At 46.5% G+C, this 25,000-nt stretch overlaps 1 protein-coding gene and 1 long non-coding RNA gene across 2 annotated transcripts in view; both read left to right on the plus strand.

Moving 5' to 3' along the window:
* The window catches only part of LOC143281854 (uncharacterized), a 96,477-nt gene extending 72,864 nt beyond the window's left edge, over nt 1-23,613 (plus strand). The window contains exon 2 of the long non-coding RNA XR_013055190.1: nt 22,564-23,613. This is a non-coding gene — a long non-coding RNA (uncharacterized LOC143281854). The remainder of the gene's footprint in view (nt 1-22,563) is intronic.
* A 528-nt stretch (nt 23,614-24,141) lies between these two features.
* The window catches only part of LOC143281853 (uncharacterized), a 274,512-nt gene continuing 273,653 nt past the window's right edge, over nt 24,142-25,000 (plus strand). Inside the window, exon 1 of the mRNA XM_076587098.1 lies at nt 24,142-25,000. This exon is cut by the window's right edge and continues 879 nt beyond it. The gene's annotated coding sequence lies outside the window, so the exon portion shown is untranslated.

The raw sequence follows: 25,000 nt of genomic DNA on the forward strand, positions 1-25,000 counted from the left end.
TCTCCCTTCATTCCTTCCCTCCTTCCTTTCTTCTTTCCTTTCTCCCTTCCTTTCTTCTTTCCTTTCTCCCTTCCTTTCTTCTTTCCTTTCTCCCTTCCTTCCTTCCCTCCTTCCTTTCTTCTTTCCTTTCTCCCTTCCTTCCTTCCCTCCTTCCTTTCTTCTTTCCTTTCTCCCTTCCTTTCTTCTTTCCTTTCTCCCTTCCTTCCTTCCCTCCTTCCTTTCTTCTTTCCTTTCTCCCTTCCTTTCTTCTCTCCTTTCTCCCTTCCTTCCTTCCCTCCTTCCTTTCTTCTTTCCTTTCTCCCTTCCTTTCTTCCCTCCTTCCTTTCTTCTTTCCTTTCTCCCTTCCTTCCTTCCCTCCTTCCTTTCTTCCCTCCTTCCTTCCTTCCCTCCTCCCTTTCTTTTCTTCCTTCCTTCCTTTCTTCTTTCTCCCTTCCTTCCTTCCCTCCTTCCTTCCTTCTTTCCTTTCTCCCTTCCTTCCTTCCCTCCTCCCTTTCCTTTCTTCCTTCCTTTCTTCTTTCTCCCTTCCTTCCTTCCCTCCTTCCTTCCTTCTCTCCTTTCTCCCTTCCTTCCTTCCCTCCTTCCTTTCTTCTTTCCTTTCTCCCTTCCTTTCTTCTCTCCTTTCTCCCTTCCTTCCTTCCCTCCTTCCTTTCTTCTTTCCTTTCTCCCTTCCTTTCTTCCCTCCTTCCTTTCTTCTTTCCTTTCTCCCTTCCTTCCTTCCCTCCTTCCTTTCTTCCCTCCTTCCTTCCTTCCCTCCTCCCTTTCCTTTCTTCCTTCCTTCCTTTCTTCTTTCTCCCTTCCTTCCTTCCCTCCTTCCTTCCTTCTTTCCTTTCTCCCTTCCTTCCTTCCCTCCTCCTTTTCCTTTCTTCCTTCCTTTCTTCTTTCTCCCTTCCTTCCTTCCCTCCTTCCTTCCTTCTCTCCTTTCTCCCTTCCTTCCTTCCCTCCTCCCTTTCCTTTCTCCCTTCCATCCTTTCTTCTTTCCTTTCTCCCTTCCTTCCTTCCCTCCTTCCTTTCTCTCTCCCTTCCCTTCTTCCTCCCTCCTTTTCTTCCTCCATTTCTTTATCAATGCTGTCGAAAGAGGAACGTTAAGAAGGGTGTGTGCCTGCAGGTGCTTGAAACAAACAGCTTTTATCACGGGTTATACAGAGAGAGAGAGAGAGAGAGAGAGAGAGAGGCTAACCTGTTTTTTCAGTCTCAACGGGAAATGTTTCAAATGTATGATAAATGTTTTGCTGTACCTACCCCTTCCCCCACCCTCCAACCCCCACCCTGCCCGCTTTATGTGTTCTATCGAGCCGTGGGTGCTGTAATGGTGACGTCACTTTCCATTTCCCCTTCCGCTTTCGGGCCAGTCTTGAGTCCGTCTCCGGCCTGGTCTTTGGTCCTGTCGGCAGGTTTTCGGGAGCCGTCATTGGAGGAACGTGGTTGTACACTCCCCAGTCCTTGGATGACGTTCACTCATTTTGGCCTTGAGACAGTGGAGCGATTACAGTGGGCAGGAAGGGGTTAAGTGTGTAGTGTCCTGCAGCAGTGTGGCCTGATACTGCTGTGACACTGATCGATCTGCTGGACACAGCACCAGTTTGGGTTTTCAGTGTCTCAAGGAGGTGTATGAACAAATCCACATACGCAGCACCACATCTGTTGGGCAGATGCCTGGCAGCATCATAAGCACAACGCGCATGTCAGGTCTTGAGTCATACATACATGTTTGTGTACCTGTCAAAGTGGATTTCTTTTGCAGACAGTCCTCTTCTTGCCATGGGTTCTTTTTCGGTGCAAGAAGTGCGTGCTGCACACAGGACCTCGGTTTATTGTCTCGCTTGTATGGTTAGACGCTCAGTTTGATTTTCCTGTCAAACTTGGGAGGAAGAACGAGAGCGGGAATCGAACCCAGACACCTCCGGACGCTGCACTGGCAGATAAAGGTCTGCACCGTTCTGCCACCTTGCTGGAGAGTGCACCACGAGAAGCTCTGTTGACTGCACTCCCAAACCCTGCAGCCTCCTCGCCGTGACGTCTTTTACCCTCGGTAATGCAAACAAAGCGTTTGGCAGAAAAACCACCGGGTCAAATTCTCCTGAAACATGAGAACGCTCGACAGAACGCTACATCAAATTCTACTTCAACTATCACAACCGTCATTGATGATTCTCTGAGCGCTATTGAATTTCTGTCCATCAAGGGAGAGTTCCACTGAAAGCATAAACTGCTGTAAAAAAAAATTAGTCAAAGCCTTGGAATGATCAGAGCTAGATTTAAAGAAAAATTAGCAGAAAATGAAGGTATCCTGTCTTAAACCCGCCAAAGCGCCAGAGGGTGGCTATTGTTGGAACATTCACATGAGAAGCTGCGTTCCAGTGAGACAGGGGGGGCAGCGTGTCAAGACATGGGCTGTGCTGACAGTGACAGTGAGGGGGCAGCATGTCAAGACATGGGCTGTGCTGACAGTGACAGTGAGGGGGCAGCATGTCAAGACATGGGCTGTGCTGACAGTGAGGGGGCAGCATGTCAAGACATGGGCTGTGCTGACAGTGAGGGGGCAGCATGTCAAGACATGGGCTGTGCTGACAGTGGGGGGGCAGCATGTCAAGACATTGGCTGTGCTGACAGTGACAGTGAGGGGGCAGCATGTCAAGACATGGGCTGTGCTGACAGTGACAGTGAGGGGACAGCATGTCAAGACACGGGCTGTGCTGACAGTGACAGTGAGGGGGCAGCGTGTCAAGACATGGGCTGTGCTGACAGTGACAGTGAAGGGGTAGCATGTCAAGACATGGGTTGTGCTGACAGTGACAGTGAGGGGGCAGCATGTCAAGACATGGGCTGTGCTGACAGTGACAGTGAGGGGGCAGCATGTCAAGACATGGGTTGTGCTGACAGTGACAGTGAGGGGGCAGCATGTCAAGACATGGGCTGTGCTGACAGTGACAGTGAGGGGGCAGCATGTCAAGACACGGGCTGTGCTGACAGTGACAGTGAGGGGGCAGCGTGTCAAGACATGGGCTGTGCTGACAGTGACAGTGAGGGGGCAGCATGTCAAGACATGGGCTGTGCTGACAGTGACAGTGAGGGGGCAGCGTGTCAAGACATGGGCTGTGCTGACAGTGAGGGGGCAGCATGTCAAGACATGGGCTGTGCTGACAGTGACAGTGAGGGGGCAGCATGTCAAGACATGGGCTGTGCTGACAGTGAGGGGGCAGCATGTCAAGACATGGGCTGTGCTGACAGTGACAGTGAGGGGGCAGCATGTCAAGACATGGGCTGTGCTGACAGTGACAGTGAGGGGGCAGCATGTCAAGACATGGGCTGTGCTGACAGTGACAGTGAGGGGGCAGCATGTCAAGACATGGGCTGTGCTGACAGTGGGGTGGGGGTGGGGGGGGCAGCATGTCAAGACATGGGCTGTGCTGACAGTGACAGTGAGGGGACAGCATGTTAAGACATGGGCTGTGCTGACATGGACATTGTCACTTTCACAGGAAAGAGGTTAGGGGGTGGGGAAGATGGGGAGGTAGGTAAGGACGTTAAACAGGAAAACAAGTCGATAATGACGCCAGAGAAATTGACAACAAAGTTGATAGGGTCCAGATGAATGCATGGATGGATGGACTGGTGTGTGAAAAGAAACGTGAAGGAATTATATCACACTTCGATTGATTATATGTATTTAACAATCGCTTTCCTATGATTTGCAAACGTTAATATGGGAGATAGGGTGTAATAGAGACAGACAGACAGAAAAGGGGACAGAGATAGAGAGATGGACAGACAGAAAAGGGGACAGAGATAGAGAGAGGGACAGACAGAAAAGGGGACAGAGATAGAGAGAGACAGATGGACGAACAGAAAAGGGGACAGAGATAGAGAGAGGGACAGACAGAAAAGGGGACAGAGATAGAGAGAGGGACAGACAGAAAAGGGACAGAGATAGAGAGAGGGACAGACAGAAAAGGGGACAGAGATAGAGAGAGGCCCTGAGATGGACAGACAGAAAAGGGGACAGAGATAGAGAGAGGGACAGAAAGAAAAGGGGACAGAGATAGAGAGAGGGACAGACAGAAAAGGGGACAGAGATAGAGAGAGGGACAGACAGAAAGGGGACAGAGATAGAGAGAGGCCCGCAGATGGACAGACAGAAAGGGGACAGAGATAGAGAGAGGGACAGACAGAAAAGGGGACAGAGATAGAGAGAGGCCCGCAGATGGACAGACAGAAAAGGGGACAGAGATAGAGAGAGGCCCGCAGATGGACAGACAGACAGAAAAGGGGACAGAGATAGAGAGAGACCCTGACATGGACGAACAGAAAAGGGGACAGAGATAGAGAGAGGCCCTGAGATGGACGAACAGAAAAGGGGACAGAGATAGAGAGAGGCCCGCAGATGGACAGACAGACAGAAAAGGGGACAGAGATAGAGAGAGACCCTGACATGGACGAACAGAAAAGGGGACAGAGATAGAGAGACGGACAGACAGAAAAGGGTACAGAGATAGAGAGAGACCCTGACATGGACGAACAGAAAAGGGGACAGAGATAGAGAGAGGCCCTGAGGTGGACAAACAGGACGGAGAAGGCAGACAACAAATATGTTTGAAGTGAGACAAGAATGACCTCACAAAAGCTTGTGTGCATCCATTCCTCGATAAGATATAAAATCAAAGCATGTGTAATAGATGCAGAAACGACCAATATGAACACTCGTAAGGTAGCGATAAAGTAATGTTGTGCTCGAAAAGGAAGGGTATTGTATATAACGGAACGAAAGTGATGGATTCGAACGATAGAATGCATTTGGAACCACAACCGACTCTGTACCGAATAGCTATCACAGTAAACCCCTCTTTTTTTTTCTTTTCTTTTTTTTTTAACCCGCATCTGAATATGCTTCCCCAAGTTCGTGAACGCTACCAACATGATTATGGAGTTTAAGGATGATAGCGAACCCTAAATGTCAAGTTCTTGCAATTCAGAGATAGTATTTAACAGAAGAGTTTGCTGGAGTTGGAACAGTTGCTGTGTTGAGGCTTACAGTGAGGAGGCAGCATCTTAAGGAACGTGTACCAACACGTGACATTGTCACTTACATGAAAGGGGATGGATGAGAGGAGTGAAAGAAGAAATCGATTCTCAAGCCAGCAGAAATATGAATGCATGAATGAAGAAATAGACATGGAGTAGACAGATGAGCGCGCGCGCACGAACTCCTCACACATCCACACATATACACAAATGTTTATACCAACTCCTGCGCGCATATTATATACCTTACCATGCCCCCCTCCCCACTATCAAACTCTCTTGAAACTTCCGCATCTAGTGAATATGTGTTGAAAAAAGTCTGCAGACCACTGCTGAGCTTGGCGTGGAGAGAGCAGAGAGCTGTGAGATTGGAAGCCAGCGGCCAGAAGAAATATGACGCCGCCACCACGGATATTGTGCATTCATTTGGGAAAGGAAAGTTAGTGCCCAGTAGTCAGCCCTAAATGATTGCTTCCCTGGCTGAACAATGGCCCACAGTGATCAGCATCAATGGTAGCGGTCAGTGTTTGATGGCTGCTGTGGTCGACAGGGCTGTGAAACGAGTGTGGGATGATTTAGTGCCAGAGGGGTGCAGTTCATTACCTTGCCATCTTGCCTGAAACACCTATGGCATCAAGGGAGAGAAAACCAGTCAAAGCAAGAACTTGATTACATTGTAATTCTTCTTCCTCAACCTCCTCTGTCAGTAAACAACGTGGGCGAAGTGCGTCACAACTGGTCGGTTCGGAAGTGATAAACCTCGCGGACATGACGTACTGTGCTGGCGTCACGTGCAGAAGAAATGGCACCATCTGTTGGTGTCGGTGTCCCCGTGATCACGACATCTTTGTGTATCCCTCTTGACCCCTGCCACTACTGCAGCAAAGTGTTGATGACAGATTGCTCCGTGCTCGACTGTGGCAGCAGAGTTCCCTCCGGACAAGAAAACTCGTGGATCATACACGGAGTGGGGATGATCCGTGGCAGGGTTTTTGTGGAATGAGAGTGAGGGAGAGGGATGCGTATATGGAAAATTGAAGGAATATTTTGAACATGATATGTTTACGTAGTAGAAGACGTCATGTAAGCGCCAGACAGATGACGTAAAAAATAAAACTAACATTACATCACCTATTGTGAGTAGTCTATAACCAAGCTGCTGGGTAGCAGCGAAAATTGAGTTAATTTTTATTGCTTATATATATATATGTGTGTGTGTGTGTGTGTGTTAATTATATATATATATATATATGTGTGTGTGTGTGTGTGTGTGTGTTTATATTTGTATTTCTTTTTATCACAACAGATTTCTCTGTGTGAAATTCTGGCTGCTCTTCCCAGGGAGAGCATGTCGGTATTAACGAAAGCGCCACCCTTTTTTCTTTCCTTTTTTCCTGCATGCAGTTTTATTTGTTTTTCCTATCGAAGTGGATTTTTTGTACAGAATTTTGCCAGGAACAACCCTTTTGTTCCCGTGGGTTCTTTTACGTGTGCTAAGTGCATGCTTCACACACGGGACCTGGGTTTTACGTCTCATCTTCACACATTGAAAATAGGAGGAGTTCAGTGCCCCGTCACATAGACTTGTGACTGTAGACATTTTGTCCAGGCGTTAATTTTCACGTTTGAATGATATCGTTTAAAATGTAGAGGGGGGGGGGGGGGGGGGGGGGTGTGAATGACGAGTTGGAGCAAACCGTGTGAGTCACAGATGAATTTTTAACGGGTTACAAGTGATTGGATACACAGGCGGTGCATTCTCTCCACTTCTACGTGGCAAGATTGGGTTTCTGTTTGTTGTGATATTTTCCTTCCAGAGTCGTTCTGCCAACACTGGTAGCAATTGGAAACACTACTCCCCCCCCCCCCCACCTCCCCAACCCCCCCTGAAGTGATGCTGCCACTGTAGGTATGTATGTTATGATATGGAGGAGAGTGCAGCGTATTTAAGAGCAACGGTCATATGATTTTGTTCGAGTCCGGAGTAAACGTGCAGAATATTGCGTAGAGCTCTGTGAAAGCAGTTAGTTTTATACAAATCTGACAGATATATTTGGATGTGTTTAGCATCAGCTGATGTTGTAAAAGACTCGGTTGCAAGAAAAAGGGTTGTTGACATTGATACACAGTACAGAAGTAGCTGAATATTTGGCATGCGCTATCAAAACTACAACTCCCTTTGCATTGTATTGCATTGCATTGCATTGCATTGCATTGCATAGCATTGTATTGCATAGCATTGTATTGCATTGCATTGCATTGTATTGCATAGCATTGTATTGTATTGTATTGCATAGCATTGTATTGTATTGTATTTCTCTTTTTGTCACAACAGATTTCTCTGTATGAAATTCGGGCTGCTCTCCCCAGGGAGAGTGCGTCGCTACACAACAGCGCCACCCTTTTTTTTTTCCCGTGTGCAGTTTTATTTGTTTTTCATATCGAAGTGGATTTTTCTACACAATTTTGCCAGGAACAACCCTTTTGTTGCCGTGGGTTCTTTTACGTGTGTTAAGTGCATGCTGCACACGGAACCTCGGTTTATCGTCTCATCCGAATGACTAGCGTCCAGACCACCACCCAAGGTCTAGTGGAGGGGGGGGAAATATCGGCGGCTGAGCCGTGATTCGAACCAGTGCACTCAGATTATCTCGCTTCCTAGGCGTACGCGTTACCTGTAGGCCATCACTCCACTTTCGCGATCAGCCTGCCACTCATGTGGGAAACTACAGCAACCACAGAGTACATCCATGGCCCCCTGGGTATCAGCGAGAAAATGGAAAAATGAGATGGTAGATTAGAAAACAGTTTAAGGCTCAACACTGCTGTCACCGTCACTGATACAAATTCACCAATGATTTCCGTATGTTTTTTGTTTTGTTTGTTTGGTGGTGTGGTTTTTTTTGTGTGTTTTTTTTTTTTTGTTTTTTTTTTTTGTTTGTTTTTTTTTTTTGTATGTTTCTTTGTTGTTATTGTTTGGGGTTTTCTTGGTGGATTTTTGTTTGTTGTTCTTTGTTTGTTTCTTTTTTCGTTTTGTTTTGGGTTTTTTGGAGGTACCGGGATTTTTTTTTTTTTTTTTTTTTTTTTTACAGTGCTCAGCACAGTTCAGATTGTTCTTCACGAACACAAGTGCCATGGACAGTTTAAGGTGTCAAGATATCCACAAAGCTCCATTCAAATCCACACAACCCGAAACCTCATCCCTGTGGAAAGCCATGCAAAACAACCAAACCGTTGGGAAGTGGAGCGCTGCTATTCTTTGTTGCACACTGAACGATGTGAACACTCCATGCAGAGCGACACGGAACTCCACTGTGGCCACCTCACCATCGTCACTGAAGGAGGCTTCCACCGCCATGCAGTTTGTGTGTCCGTCAGAAGACAGTTTCACACATTCTACAGGGGGGTGGGGATGGGGGGGGGAGAGAAGAAAATCCAGTAAAATCTTGGAGTGGCCAGTGCCAGGAAAGTTGTCAAAAAACGGTGGCATTCGATCAAAAACAAAACATAAAACAATAATCAAACGTGTCATATCATCAGAGGTTGGCGAGTGTTGGAACGTCCTCTGTAGCGTTGAGGGATGAGTGAAGGAACGTCCACTGTAGTGTTGAGGGATGAGTGAAGGAACGTCCTCTGTAGTGTTGAGGGATGAGTGAAGGAACGTCCTCTGTAGTGTTGAGGGATGAGTGAAGGAACGTCCTCTTTAGTGTTGAGGGATGAGTGAAGGAACGTCCTCTTTAGTGTTGAGGGATGAGTGTTGGAACGTCCACTGTAGTGTTGAGGGATGAGTGAAGGAACGTCCTCTGTAGTGTTGAAGGATGAGTTAAGTAATGTCCACTGTAGTGTTGAGGGATGAGTGAAGGAACGTCCTCTGTAGTGTTGAGGGATGAGTGAAGGAACGTCCACTGTAGTGTTGAGGGATGAGTGAAGGAACGTCCACTGTAGTGTTGAGGGATGAGTGTTGGAACGTCCACTGTAGTGTTGAGGGATGAGTGAAGGAACGTTCACTGTAGTGTTGAGGGTCGAGTGAAGGAACGTCCTCTTTAGTGTTGAGGGATGAGTGTTGGAACGTCCACTGTAGCGTTGAGGGATGAGTGTTGGAACGTCCTCTTTAGTGTTGAGGGATGAGTGTTGGAACGTCCACTGTAGTGTTGAGGGATGAGTGAAGGAACGTCCTCTGTAGTGTTGAGGGATGAGTGAAGGAACGTCCACTGTAGTGTTGAGGGATGAGTGAAGGAACGTTCACTGTAGTGTTGAGGGTCGAGTGAAGGAACGTCCAATGTAGTGTTGAGGGATGAGTGAAGGAACGTCCACTGTAGTGTTGAGGGATGAGTGAAGGAACGTTCACTGTAGTGTTGAGGGATGAGTGAAGAAACGTCCACTGTAGTGTTGAGGGATGAGTGAAGGAACGTTCACTGTAGTGTTGAGGGATGAGTGAAGAAACGTCCACTGTAGTGTTGAGGGATGAGTGAAGGAACGTTCACTGTAGTGTTGAGGGATGAGTGAAGGAACGTCCTCTTTAGTGTTGAGGGATTAGTGTTGGAACGTCCACTGTAGTGTTGAGGGATGAGTGTTGGAACGTCCACTGTAGTGTTGAGGGATGAGTGTTGGAACGTCCACTGTAGTGTTGAGGGATGAGTGTTGGAACGTCCTCTTTAGTGTTGAGGGATGATTGTTGGAACATCCATTGTAGTGTTGAGGGATGAGTGTTGGAATGTTCACTGTAGCGTTGAGGGATGAGTGTTGGAACGTTCACTGTAGCGTTGAGGGATGAGTGTTGGAACGTCCACTGTAGTGTTGAGGGATGAGTGTTGGAACGTCCTCTGTAGTGTTGAGGGATGAGTGAAGGAACGTCCACTGTAGTGTTGAGGGATAAGTGAAGGAACGTTCACTGTAGTGTTGAGGGATGAGTGAAGGAACGTCCTCTGTAGTGTTGAGGGATGAGTGAAGGAACGTTCACTGTAGTGTTGAGGGATGAGTGAAGGAACGTCCTCTGTAGTGTTGAGGGATGAGTGAAGGAACGTCCACTGTAGTGTTGAGGGATGAGTGAAGGAACGTCCACTGTAGTGTTGAGGGTTGAGTGAAGGAACGTCCACTGTAGTGTTGAGGGATGAGTGAAGGAACGTCCTCTGTAGTGTTGAGGGATGAGTGAAGGAACGTCCACTGTAGTGTTGAGGGATGAGTGAAGGAACGTTCACTGTAGTGTTGAGGGATGAGTGAAGGAACGTCCACTGTAGTGTTGAGGGATGAGTGAAGGAACGTCCTCTGTAGTGTTGAGGGATGAGTGAAGGAACGTCCACTGTAGTGTTGAGGGATGAGTGAAGGAACGTTCACTGTAGCGTTGAGGGATGAGTGAAGGAACGTTCACTGTAGTGTGTGTGTGTGTGTGTGTGTGTGAGAGAGAGAGAGAGAGAACTCAGAATGTGTGTGTGTGTGCGGGGGACAAAAGGGTGGTGGACAGAGACTGTAGGGGTTGAAAGAAGAGAACAAGTCAATGGCCATGACAGCAAAAAAACAAAAACCCAATGGATAAGTGAATAGGACATGGATGTACTGATGAAGGGACAGACCTATGTATAGACAGACAGACGTGGAAAGACAAAAAGAGGAAAAGACAGAGGCATGCGTGTCTACAAACAGAAAGCTACACAGCACACGAACAGTCCGTCAGCACGCAGCAGACAAACCAGAAAAATCCCCTCCCCTGTTTTTTCCTGAACTCTCTGTACGAATAACAAACGTGGGCACGACGATAGCGTTCCATGGCTGTTGACATCATTTCAAAGGGAAGCTTCTCACATCCAAGAGATGGGGGAGGACAAGGAACACAGCGGGTTTTGTTGTTTTTTGTTAGGTTTTTTTTTGTTTTTTTTTTTGAGGGGGGGGGGGGGGGATTAACGATGAAAGCTGTAGGCTTTGCCGCTGGACATAAGATGGACTCTCTGTGGGGGGAAAGAAGGGGAGACTACTAGCTGTCCCAGTGAGTTGAGTAGGAAAAGGAATGGGCACAGGACCGGGGGCTCGGTGTGTTGGCTGCTTTGACTTCTTTGGTGACACTCGCGGTCTGTCTGTCTGTCTCTGTCTGTCTCTGTCTGCCTGTCTGTCTGTCTCTCTCTCTGTCTGTCTCTCTCTCTCTCTCTCAAATATGCACAATCATACACATGCATGCACACATCCACATGTATATATATAAACACATGCACGCATACAAACATACACACATACTCGAGCACGTCAAATGTTAACACATGACAATCCCACATTAGAAACCTCGTAAACATATGTACCGAGAAGATCTGTGGACCGCATTAGATGCTGCAGATTGGCCCCCGAGAGAAACGGAGAAAGATACCGAAGGCGGCGTCCTGGTGAAATATTACTGACGTTACCAACCGGGAAGGACAACACGATTGCATTCACTCGGGAAAAGGAAGTTAGTGGCAGCGGTCAGCCCTAAACTGGGGCCTGGTCCCTGGTGGGGGCCATGACTACAATGATCTGAATTAATGGTGGCGGTAAGTCACACGAGTACGGGCCCTTGCAGTTGGCAGGACTGTAAAAGGTGTCTGACTTGAACTGCTGCCAGCGCTGGTGTCGTTCCTGATTCTTGGCGCCTCGCCCCGATACTGGAGGAAAGAAATCCCAGTCAGGGACTTGAGTATGTCTTTTCTTCCCCTTCCTCTGCTGTCGGTACCCAGTCATCGGCAGTCTACGTCGTGAAGTGATGGGCTCAGAACTAAAGCACAGGGGTAACGGTTTGCACTGATGTTAACGTGGTGAGGGAATGGCGCCATTTGGTAAGAGGTGTCCGTAGAGAGTGGCATCTTTCTGGCCGCCTCTTGATCTGTCTACATTCACGCTGAATGATTACACGCTGGTTTTCGGCAGCGGTAATGGCCTATATCCTGCTCCGGCGAAGAAGCTGCATGCATCATCCCCCCCCCCCCCCCCCCCCCCCCCCCCCCCCCCCCCCCCACACACACACACACACCCAACCCCTCTGAAAAAAAGCATGGATTATCTTGTTCAGGCCGATGATCAAACAAATCTTTTGTTGTTATGCTTTACTCTGCTCTGTGCGGTGTTCTGGCCACGTTTATGGGAGTAAGCCTGGGGTGTAAAAACGATGTTACAAATGCTCGGAACACACCGGGCTTGTTGCCGCTCACGGCTAACTGGTACACGGTAAGACCGGTTCCCTTCTTGACTTATTTGTACTGTGGAGTTGGCCATACCAACTGAGGTGGCTGGACTGATCGTGGAAGCTCTACTCTTTTGTCCCTTATCACCGAAGCGTTGTCTTCTCATGCCGTGATAAGGACTAAGGAACCCGGGAAAACAATGACAGGGTCATGTTGTTTAGTCTTCGGCTTAGTTCACGAACGCATTAAAATAAAATTAATCATCCTGTTTCCAGACACCGATCGTGTACACCTTTCATACGATGGTCTGGGTACTTTTACCATCACTATATATTGTAAAAAAAAAAAAATAAAAAAAAATAATAATAATAATAAGATAATTAAAAAGATCGGTACAAATGATGAATTTGTTGATAAGGACGCGCAGTGTAAAATTGGCTGACTTCTGTGTGTGTGGTTCCAGAAGGACATAGTTCTTACCACACGGTCAGCTGACCATGTGGGGAAAAGAAGCAAAACGTCTTCACCTTTTCCCCTTCATGGTGTCTGTCTGAACGTAAAGAAGCAAAACGTCTTCACCTTTCCCCCTTCATGGTGGCTGTCTGAACGTAAAGAAGCAAAACGTCTTCACCTTTTCCCCTTCATGGTGGCTGTCTGAACGTAAAGAAGCAAAACGTCTTCACCTTTTCCCCCTTCATGGTGGCTGTCTGAACGTAAAGAAGCAAAACGTCTTCATCTTTTCCCCCTTCATGGTGTCTGTCTGAACGTAAAGAAGCAAAACGTCTTCACCTTTTCCCCCTTATGATTGCTGTCTGAACGTAAAGAAGCAAAACGTCTTCACCTTTTCCCCTTCATGGTGGCTGTCTGAACGTAAAGAAGCAAAACGTCTTCACCTTTTCCCCCTTCATGGTGTCTGTCTGAACGTAAAGAAGCAAAACGTCTTCACCTTTTCCCCTTCATGGTGGCTGTCTGAACGTAAAGAAGCAAAACGTCTTCACCTTTTCCCCTTCATGGTGGCTGTCTGAACGAAAAGAAGCAAAACGTCTTCACCTTTTCCCCCTTCATGGTGGCTGTCTGAACGTAAAGAAGCAAAACGTCTTCACCTTTTCCCCTTCATGGTGGCTGTCTGAACGTAAAGAAGCAAAACGTCTTCACCTTTTCCCCCTTCATGGTGGCTGTCTGAACGTAAAGAAGCAAAACGTCTTCACCTTTTCCCCCTTCATGGTGTCTGTCTGAACGAAAAGAAGCAAAACGTCTTCACCTTTCCCCCTTCATGGTGTCTGTCTGAACGAAAAGAAGCAAAACGTCTTCACCTTTTCCCCCTTCATGGTGTCTGTCTGAACGTAAAGAAGCAAAACGTCTTCACTTTTTCCCGATTATGATTGCTGTCTGAACGTAAAGAAGCAAAACGTCTTCACCTTTTCCCCCTTCATGGTGGCTGTCTGAACGAAAAGAAGCAAAACGTGTTCACCTTTTCCCCCTTCATGGTGTCTGTCTGAACGAAAAGAAGCAAAACGTCTTCACCTTTTCCCCCTTCATGGTTGCTGTCTGAACGTAAAGAAGCAAAACGTCTTCACCTTTTCCCCATTGTGGTGGCTGTCTGAATGTATCTCAGATTCACCCTTTAGAATTGTGCCCACATGGTCTTCAGCAAGCAAAAAAAAAAAAAAAAGAAAAAAAAGAAACATGCGAGGTTGATGAGTGACACCAGCAGCTGTACCGTTAACTGGTAACGATACGAAATCCTAAAGGTTTATAAAATCCACAGCTTTCATACAATTTTCCGTTAACGCCTGTAGTATGGAGTATTAAAGGTGATGTCAGGTTAATGCGTTTCCGAAACCACATTCATTCACATTCAGCGAGCTATGTTGAGAAAGACGACAGAAGTGATGTCTTTTTCCCTGCTTAGTGGACAGCTGAGTGCTCCTTAAAGTACACACCCTTTTGAACTCTGCCTTCTTGGATTTTGGCAAAAAATGGAAATAAACAAAACTAAAAGGGAAAGAAATGTGTTGGTAGACTGGAGACACAAAGACTGGGGACACAAATACACAAAACGTTGTTGGACAAGTCAGTGATTAAACTACGCCAAATTCTGCATGCGTTTTTTTAAGCGAATTAAACCAGCATGGAGTTTGATGAACGGATATCCACTTAGCTCCATTCAAAACGACAACCCCCAAACCTGAGGTACATAGCGTCTGAAAGTAGAGCATCACACACACACACACACACACACACACACACAGAGCGCTACACAGAATTTACTCCCGCCACCGCCCAACAAGAATGCTCTGACCGATATTGAATCCTCACGGGACAGCTTCACTGAAAGCTCCATCAATGCAGAAAAACAATAGTTAAAATAAAACCCTGAAATGGCCCCAGCCAGAAGAAAAAAAAGAAAACGGTTGTATTCTATCTGACTTTCCCCCAGCCCGTCAAGGACATGTCGGTGTTGGACCATCTGTATCATCAGCGTCATGGGCAGTGTTGTAACATCTGTATCATCAGCGTCATGGGCAGTGTTGTAACATGTGTATCATCAGCGTCATGGGCAGTGTTGTAACATGTGTATCATCAGCGTCATGGGCAGTGTTGTAACATGTGTATCATCAGCGTCATGGGCAGTGTTGTAACATCTGTATCATCAGCGTCATGGGCAGTGTTTGAACATGTGTATCATCAGCGTCATGGGCAGTGTTGGAACATGTGTATCATCAGCGTCATGGGCAGTGTTGTAACATGTGTATCATCAGCGTCATGGGCAGTGTTGTAACATCTGTATCATCAGCGTCATGGGCAGTGTTGTAACATGTGTATCATCAGCGTCATGGGCAGTGTTTGAACATGTGTATCATCAGCGTCATGGGCAGTGTTGGAACATGTGTATCATCAGCGTCATGGGCAGTGTTTGAACATGTGTATCATCAGCGTCATGGGCAGTGTTTGAACATGTGTATCATCAGCGTCATGGGCAGTGTTGGAACATGTGTATCATCAGCGTCATGGGCAGTGTTGTAACATGTGTATCATCAGCGTGATGGGCAGTGTTTGAACATGTGTATCATCAGCGTCATGGGCAGGTCGGTGTTGGAACATCAGCGTCATGGGCAGGTCAGTGTTGGAACATCAGCGTCATGGGCAGGTCAGTGTAGGAACATGTGTATCATCAGCGTGATGGGCAGTGTAGGACCATGTGTATCATCAGCGTGATGGGCAGTGTTGGAACATGTGTATCATCAGCGTGATGGGCAGTGTTGGAACATGTGTATCATCAGCGTCATGGGCAGTGTTGGAACATGTGTATCATCAGCGTGATGGGCAGTGTTGGAACATGTGTATCATCAGCGTCATGGGCAGTGTTGGAACATGTGTATCATCAGCGTGATGGGCAGTGTAGGACCATGTGTATCATCAGCGTGATGGGCAGTGTAGGACCATGTGTATCATCAGCGTGATGGGCAGTGTAGGACCATGTGTGTCAGCAGCTGCTGCAGTCAGGCGTGACGGGAGGCATGTCCTGAAACCAACAGTGGCCACACATGGCGACGTCACTGTCCATGAGTGCTAAGGAACCGAGGCAGGGAGCAGAATAAAAGAGACTGGTCAAACTAATCCCGCTAATGACGGGCAGATGCTGGGGTATGGGCGTGGCGTATTGACAGATCGATGACCCGGCAGGACGAGCAGTGAAACAGTACGAAGCGAATGGGTGTGCGTTGTGTTTCTCTCCCTTCTCTCTATGTGTCAAGGCGGCTTCAAGGTGCTGTCTGACCCGCACACGTTAAACCACATCTGTTGGGTTTTTGGGTTTGTTTGGTGTTGTTTATCTTTGTTTTTCCTGTGGATTCTTGTTTTGTTTTTGTTTTTAAGATGGAGAAAGTGGGGTTTTCGGGGTGGAGGAGGTTTAGATGTATAACCTACGCAGAGACGGTACCATATATATATATATATATATATATATATATATATATATACGTGTGTGTGTGTGTGTGTGTTAGTTTAAAAGGCTAATGAAAGACAACACACACACACACACAGAATGTACAGACAATGGAACAGGGAGAATTCTTCCTTTCATTGGCTTCCAAGAAAGCCATACAAACATCGGGTAACTTTCTGATAGGGCTTTCTTTTTTTTCGGTTTTTTTTTTTTTTTTTTTTTTTTTTTCCAATTTGGCCAGGTCAACACCAACAGGGAAACGGAAGGTGGTAGGAAGCCTGAAAGAAGAAACGTCGCTGTGCACATCACGTGACCAGAAGAGGACAGCTGAAGCGTTTCAGAGCAAATACAAACCTTAAGTCTGGACATTCATCCAGTTTGAAACTCACTCAAACCACGGCTCACACGCCACGCGACTTCTTTCACTCTGTTTTCGAAAACAGCAGGACTGTTTTCTGTTCAGATCGTGCAGGCGGGCAGGCGGGCAGGCAGGCGGGTTACACAATGTGGAGAGAAGGGGATTCGTGTCTCATAGCTCCCCCGTTTCCGTTTGCACACTATTCGCTCGCCTTCTTCTCGGAAGTTCCGTCTCTTGCCAACGGCCAATCGTTGCTCTGGTAATGTTCTCTCTCTCTCTCTCTCTTACAGTGTCAGCGATTTGGAGAACACTTGCATTAACAGGGAATCCTTTCGTTGGTGAAGATTCTGGTTCTTCGTGCACATATCAGTTTCTTTCACTCACAGCCGACAGTTTCAATTTTCTATTTATATTTCGGTGTTCTCTTACCATCTTTTCATTCCAGAGAGCATGGGATGGGATTTTGTACTACGTCCGGTCACACTTCATGGTGACTGTAGACAGTTTGTTAAAGTCATTATTTTTACATTTGAATGTTATGCTTTAAAAGTCTTGCCTCAATCGGAACACTAGCCTGGACCTCCCTCCAGTTTATGACAGACTGTTCCAGCACTATGGTCGCCCTGTGGCAAGGCAACTTTTAACTGGTGGGTTCACTCACAGCCTGTCCAGCCCTGGACTTTCCGGTGTCCGTTTTGCTGAGGGAGGGGGGCGCGGGGGGAGGGGGGGGCGGGGGGGGGGGGGGGGCGAGAGACCACAGAAATACACAAGTATTTTCTTCTTCTTCCTTCGTTGGCTGCAACTCCCTCGTTCACTCGTATGTACACAAGTGGACTTTTACGTGTATGACCGTTTTTACCACGTCATGTAGGCACATATACTCCGTTGTCGGGGGTACAATTATTTTGAATTGAAACTTTCGAGTCTAAGTGAAGGAAACTTTATTGTTATGTTTTATCCTTCATTGATTGATTGATATGGATACTTATATAGCGCCTATCCTCGGTCGGAGACCAAGCTCTAAGCGCTTTACAAACACGGGATCATTCGCACAAGGCTGCCTACATGGGTAGAGCCGACTGACGGCTGCCACTGGGCGCTCATCATTCGTTTCCTGTGTCATTCAGTCAGATTTCAGGCACGCACACACACACACTCAGACAGACATGTAACAGTTTTTTACGTGTATGACCGTTGTTGTTTTTTTGTTGTTGTTTTTTGTTGTTGTTTTGTTTGCTTGGTTGGTTTTTGTTTTTTTGTTTGGTTGGGTTTGTTTTTTTTCCACCCAGCCATGTAGGCAGCTATACACCTTTTTCGGGGGTGATGCTTGCTGGGTATGTTCTTGTTTCCATAACCCACCGAACGTTGCCATGGTTACGGGATCTTTAACGTGCGTGTTTGATCTTCTGCGTGCGTATACGCCTGAAGGGGGTTCAAGCACTAGCAGGTCTGCACATATGTTGACCTGGGAAATCGGAAAAATCTCCACCTTGTACCCACCAGGCGTCGTCACCGAGATTCGAACCTGGGACCCTCAGATTGAAAGCCCAACACTTTAACCATTCGGCTATTGCGCCTGCCAACAAATAAGTAAATAATCTTTCTTTCTGTGTGCCTGTTGTTTCTTTTCTGCTTTTAACTTCTGTTCTTTGTGTCTTAAAAAAAAGAAAAGAAAAAAAAAGCACATCACAATTACTATTTCTATAATTTCCTTTCGCCCTCCTTATTGGGAATGGACAAAGTCTAATTGACTTTTGACATCCAAGCCTTTAAACTCGGATGTCCCGACACGACGTGAAGAAAAAAACAAAGAACTGACACGCGCCCATGCATTGGAGCTGTGACCTTTCTGCTGCACCAACCCATGGCGCTGTGGCGAGCATGGACCTCTCGGAAATGGCAAACCGCCGTCACGGAAAATGATACTGTCATTGACACGCGTGTAATGACAACAGTATAGCCTGCCAGAAGCGCGTGGTACGCAGATATCTTTTTTTAATTATTATTATTATTATTATTATTATTATTATTATTATTATTTTACTATTTCTTGACTCACATGTGTAAATAAAAAGAGAGTATGTAATCACCGGTTCTCAACTATCTTTTCAAGTGTGTGTCCGTGATAAACGTTAACGTTGGAATTTTACTGGCAACTGGATGTGGTGTAGGAAGGAAGGTAGGTATGTATAGGACGTTTACAGTCAACCCCTTTATGATGGTGAGGGAAACAGGGTTGGTGGATAAAAGACAAGGTCAATACTTCAAACAACAGGTCAGACTAGAAACAGCTGTGTCTTATCTTACATTCATTCTTCGTCCAACGCGGGACAGGGACTGGCCATCATTATGACAGCATGTTCCCGGTTGAAATTTAAAGTCAGATGTGAAAGGTCAAGATCATGGTATGCTGTAACTCTTACGATAGGAAAGCTGGTGGTTACAAAAAGTAAAGGTTTTTTTTTTTTGTTTGTTTTTTTGTTTTGTTTTGTTTTGTTTTGTTGTTTTTTTGGGGGGGGTCTGTTCCGTAATTGTTGTGGGTGAAGCACGAAGCACGCGACATTTCCCATAAAGGCCTGTCCTGTCTCGGCCTCACTTGCTGCATTTTATTGCATCTTCCAGACGTGAAAAGAATCAGAAGCTATCAAAATTATACTTTTGACCAAAAATTAAAAAAGAAAAGTCAAAATACTCCTCCGTTCTTTGTTTTACCCGACTCAAGTCAGTGTGCTAAATGCCCAGTTATTGTTGTTCCAGCATGTGTTTGGGTTTCCACGACCTAACAAACACGGACTACTACGGGATGTTTTTTTCGAGTGTTTTCATTTCTGCATGCGTGGACAAGGAGCGTGTTTCAGGTTGTAGCAGGCCTGCATAAGTCCTGGCCGAGAGATTGCGTAAATGTCCCATTTCACGCGTACGACGCCATATTTGAGCCCGAGCTCTTGTGATCGGAAGTCAAAAGCTGTCATTAACTCCCCTTGACGTGTCACGTCGTACATAGTGACGTCACTGGTTTGTCTCCAGACCATTTTCTCAGGCCTGTTGTTTTGGATATTGTTTTTTGACTTGATACAGCACGTTCTGCTGTTTTGGATATTGTTTTTTGACTTGATACAGCACTTTCTGCTGTTTTGGATATTGTTTTCTGACTTGATACAGCACGTTCTGCTGTTTTGGATATTGTTTTCTGACTTGATACAGCACGTTCTGCTGTCCCCCCCCCACCCCCTCCCCCCCGGCACTGAAGGCGGGATTTATCTGGTGCCGAGCACGTCGAGAGCATAAGAAAAAGTGGTGATCGATATTTGATATTTTGGATGGTACAGTATAAAACTAGCACTTGTATGTTCAGCAGAAGGCAAACCACCATACGTTTCTTTTAACTATTTGTTAACACCATACTTTTCTTTTAACTGTTTGTTAGCCACCATACTTTTCTTTTAACTATTTGTTAACCACCATACTTTTCTTTTAATTATTTGCTAACCACCATACTTTTCTTTTAACTATTTGCTAACCACCATACTTTTCGCTTGGAATTTGTCTTGTATCTGACACCAAACATCTTGACGCTGTACTGCAAGGATCTAAACTGAACGGAAGTGGTATCACGAAGAATAGACTGGGAGATGACCACAGTATCAATACAGCCATGATACCAGATTTTCACTGTACTCTGATTTACATAAGAGGGTAGGCTTTCTTCCCTTCCTTCCTTCCTTCCTTCCTCCCTTCCTTCCTTCCTTCCTTCCTCCCTTTCTTCCCTTCCTTCCTTCCTTCCTTCCTTTCTGTCATGACCCCATGTGACTCTGACCGCCCTCCACCTGTCCCCCCCCTCCACCAACAAAAATCGATACCATATGTTTTACAACTTATTGACCGGGCCCACAGCCAGCCTGCATTGTTTCAATATTTTGTTGCGGGCAGTGGGGGAGTGTATATATGCGTGCGTTCGTGGGCGGAGGCAGCTGCAAGTTGGGAAGACTGTTTGCATTTGTCGTCGGCCAACATTTGGCTTAGCATCCGTCATTGTTAGGAAAAACAGGTGGGGCTGTGACGTGGAATAGTCGTCATTGTTAGGAAAAACAGGTGGGGCTGTGACGTGGAATAGTCGTCATTGTTAGGAAAAACAGGTGGGGCTGTGACGTGGAATAGTCGTCATTGTTAGGAAAAACAGGTGTGGCTGTGACGTGGAATAGTTGTCATTGTTAGGAAAAACTGGTGTGGCTGTGACGTGGAATAGTCGTCATTGTTAGGAAAAACAGGTGGGGCTGTTGTTTAGGAAAAACAGGTCGGGCTGTGACGTGGAATAGTCGTCATTGTTAGGAAAAACAGGTGTGGCTGTGACGTGGAATAGTTGTCATTGTTAGGAAAAACTGGTGTGGCTGTGACGTGGAATAGTCGTCATTGTTAGGAAAAACAGGTGTGGCTGTGACGTGGAATAGTCGTCATTGTTAGGAAAAACAGGTGGGGCTGTGACGTGGAATAGTCGTCATTGTTAGGAAAAACAGGTGGGGCTGTGACGTGGAATAGTCGTCATTGTTAGGAAAAACAGGTGGGGCTGTGACGTGGAATAGTCGTCATTGTTAGGAAAAACAGGTGGGGCTGTTGTTTAGGAAAAACAGGTGGGGCTGTTGTTTAGGAAAAACAGGTGGGGCTGTGACGTGGAATAGTCGTCATTGTTAGGAAAAACAGGTGGGGCTGTGACGTGGAATAGTCGTCATTGTTAGGAAAAACAGGTGGGGCTGTGACGTGGAATAGTCGTCATTGTTAGGAAAAACAGGTGTGGCTGTGACGTGGAATAGTCGTCATTGTTAGGGAAAACAGGCGGGGCTGTAATTTAGGAAAAACAGGTGGGGCTGTGACATGGAACAGTCGTCATTCGTCGGGCAGTGTTTGGATGTGATCCTGTGGCAGAGGAAACGAGTCACGTGGGGTGATGGGAGAAAGGGGGGAAGGAAGGAAGGGGGGGGGGGATAAAGTGAACATGGGACTGGATGAACGAGTTTGTTGCGGGTTTCTGAGACATTTGTATTTCTCTATGTTAGGTAAGGTTTCAGGGGTTAATGAGTCAGGGTTTCTTTGTGTTTGGTCAAATGTCGTTTGTGTGTGTGTGTGTGTGTGTGTGTGTGTTGTGTACGTGTGTGTGCGTGTGTTTGTTTGTGTGTGTGTGTGTGTGTGTGTGTGTGTGTGTAAGTGAGTGTGTGTTGTGTACGTGTGTGTGCGTGTGTTTGTGTGTGTGTGTGTGTTGTGTACGTGTGTGTGCGTGTGTGTGTGTGTGTGTGTGTGTATCTCATTCGAATACTATGACTTTAAGTAGTATTGTGTAGTGTAGACCCTGTTTGAAGGCGGGGACTGGATGAAAAAAAGCGCGCCAGTGTTTATATATTATCCTCGATAATAAAGAATTTGTCTTGTCTTGTCTTGTCTCTCTCCAAGTGCCCCCCCCCCACCCCCACCCCCTCAGCATCCACACCCAACCTTTTCTTTCTCGTTATTGTTTTACAAGCTTTCCCTTTTGAATGAATGGTTAAATTGTGATACATTTCCTTTTCAACTCCGCATTTCACAATAGGACTACTTTTGATTGTAGCAATAAAAAAATGTATTGTAGTAATAATGGGTATTGCGGCGTACATGTGTCCATGTGATAGACTGCGCGCGCGCGTGTGTGTGTGTAGCATAATTTCGAATCTGTCTGGTGATGCAATTAAAACATTACGTGGTTTAGAAATGGTTGTATTTGGTTTGATCATAACATAAATTAAAGTGGTGTAAATTTACATCCATATGCATGAATAACATTATGGTAACTGTTTGACTCAGTGACTGATTGCTTGCTTGATTGACTGGATAATGCATGCATAGTTATTGACATGTATTTGTCTCTCTTTTTCTGTCTTTTTCTGCTATTCCTTCTCCTGTTTGTTTGGGTTTTTTTTTCATATCTTCCAAGTGCATCGAAGACTAAGGACGTTAAATGGCTGAACGAATATGCTCTGTCAGCATAACATTATTTGTTATACCGACAACAAATGGCTTCTTACGCCACTAAACTGAACGAATCTGTCTGTGTGTGTGTGTGTTTTCAGGTTCCAAGCTGTACCCAAACCACGCCTCCAACACACACAGCATCCTGTCTTCTTTGCCCAGCACCCCACCCGCCTCGGCAAGCCCCCTGCCCTCCCTATTGCCGCTCTTCCCAAGTCTGGCGGCAAGTCTGGTCCCCCCTGCTGACACGTGTCGACTCCAGGAACGCCCAGAGGGGCGGAAAAAAAAAGGCGGCCACATCGCCAGTGACGTCACTTCCTGTCGGCTGTTTGTCGTCTGTACCGTGAACGTGTCAGTCTACCCATGACCGGCGCCACAACCTCCTTGCCCTCTCCCCTTCCCATCCCCCACCCTCCCTGTCTTCCCCCTAGTCCCCCCCTCCCCTCTCTCCCCTTCCCCCTCCCCCTCCCCCCTCCAGACGCCTGGAGCTAATGGAAGCGGACACTGTGTGCTGAAGAGCGCGTTCCGACCGATCCGGTTCTGTAAACAGTGTCACACACGTAACTCAAACGTAGCAGCCACTGGCGACGATGATAAAAAAGAGGTGGGTGGAGAGGAAGGAGTCTTGCTGAGTGGACCTTATAATCTATAATATATATAATGATAGAAGATAAAAACCTTAGTGAGATACTGTTTTGAAGAAATCAGATGCTGTTGTTCTGTGTAACCAAAGTTGACAATCGCTGTCAATGAAACTCAAAAACAACACCGGGGAAACGAATCAGAACAAGGTGACGTTGTTTTGGTTAAAAGGTTGACAGATATGACAACCCGCCATAGGTCAGAGATGTGACATCTTTGGTATCCAAAAGGACATTGTAAGATTAGATTACGAAAATATTGTCCAATGTCCCCCACCTGAAAAACGAGATTTTGAAATTGTGAGTCTTGTAAAGATGACCATCGGAGAAGAGTGATGCATTTTCATTGACATTCATCGTTGACCGTGAGTGGAAACAGAGAAAAGGCTGGGGAAGTTTTGATGACAGACAACCAGTGGAAACAGGGAAAAGGCTGGGGAAGTTTTGATGACAGACAACCAGTGGAAACAGAGAAAAGACTGGGGAAGTTTTGATGACAGACAACCAGTGGTAACAGGGAAAAGGCTGGGGAAGTTTTGATGACAGACAACCAGTGGAAACAGGGAAAAGACTGGGGAAGTTTTGATGACAGACAACCAGTGGTAACAGGGAAAAGACAGGGGAAGTTTTGATGACAGACAGCCAGTGGAAACAGAGAAAAGACAGGGGAAGTTTTGATGACAGACAACCAGTGGAAACAGGGAAAAGGCTGGGGAAGTTTTGATGACAGACAACCAGTGGAAACAGAGACAAGGCTGGGGAAGTTTTGATGACAGACAACCAGTGGAAACAGGGAAAAGACTGGGGAAGTTTTGATGACAGACAACCAGTGGAAACAGGGAAAAGGCTGGGGAAGTTTTGATGACAGACAACCAGTGAAACCAAAATGGTGGAATTTTTAGTTTCATCAGTGGAAAAAGAAAAAAAGAAAGAAAGAGCGGAAAGCCAATGAAAAGAAATGACCAATAGCGAATGTAAAGGAGATATTTGTTTTACACACTCTGGAAAGCGATACAGGAAGGAGAGAGAGACAGAGAAGAGTTTTAACACGTTCAACTTTCCTTTAGGCGTTCGGTCAATATTGACATCATTTGGGCTGAGCGACATGTTGTGTCCGTGAACTATAGACCTTGAGGACCACGTCAGTCACTCACTCAGATTCTCGGTGAGAGAGGAGGGGGGGGGGGTATAACAGCCATTCTGATGCCAAGTTGACATTTTGCAGCCAGCGCTGGAACCGCCATCGAGTTCCATAACACCCCCGTGTAGACTGGTGGAAGCCAGCCCAGCCCTCAGGGACCAGTTGTTATGTCAGCCATGCTGCTGGGCAGCGGTGGTCAGTTGTGTGACAGTGTGCATGTCCTCTCACCACAGTGTGACTCTCACTGAGTGCTGTCAGGGCCTGGTGGGTCAGTGTGGTCAGTTGCGTGACAGTGTGCATGTCCTCTCACCACAGTGTGACTCTCACTGATTGCTGTCAGGGCCTGGTGGTCAGTGTGGTCAGTTGTGTGACAGTGTGCATGTCCTCTCACCACAGCGTGGCTCTCACTGAGTGCTGTCAGGGCCTGGTGGGTCAGTGTGGTCAGTCTGTCCGTCACTGATGGTCAGTGTGTGTGGCTGTGTTTGTGGTTAGTTGCTGCGATGTAAACTCCATCCTCGTGCAATGAATACCTGTTGCGACATAACCCGCAACAATTGTTGAATTTCATGTGTGGGGGGTACCTGCTTCGATGAAACAAACGCCATGGCTGAATGTTGCCTGACGCCGTGACACCACATTAACTTCAGTCCCTGGTTAAAGCTAACGACGCACCAGTTGTGTAGACAACATAAGGTAAAATTGTGAAGAGTGCAGAAAAAAAATCCCATTTAGTGTTTATATTTGCCACTGTTGCTG

This window comes from Babylonia areolata, chromosome 5, assembly GCF_041734735.1.
Source record: "Babylonia areolata isolate BAREFJ2019XMU chromosome 5, ASM4173473v1, whole genome shotgun sequence".
Lineage (NCBI taxonomy): Eukaryota > Metazoa > Mollusca > Gastropoda > Neogastropoda > Buccinidae > Babylonia > Babylonia areolata.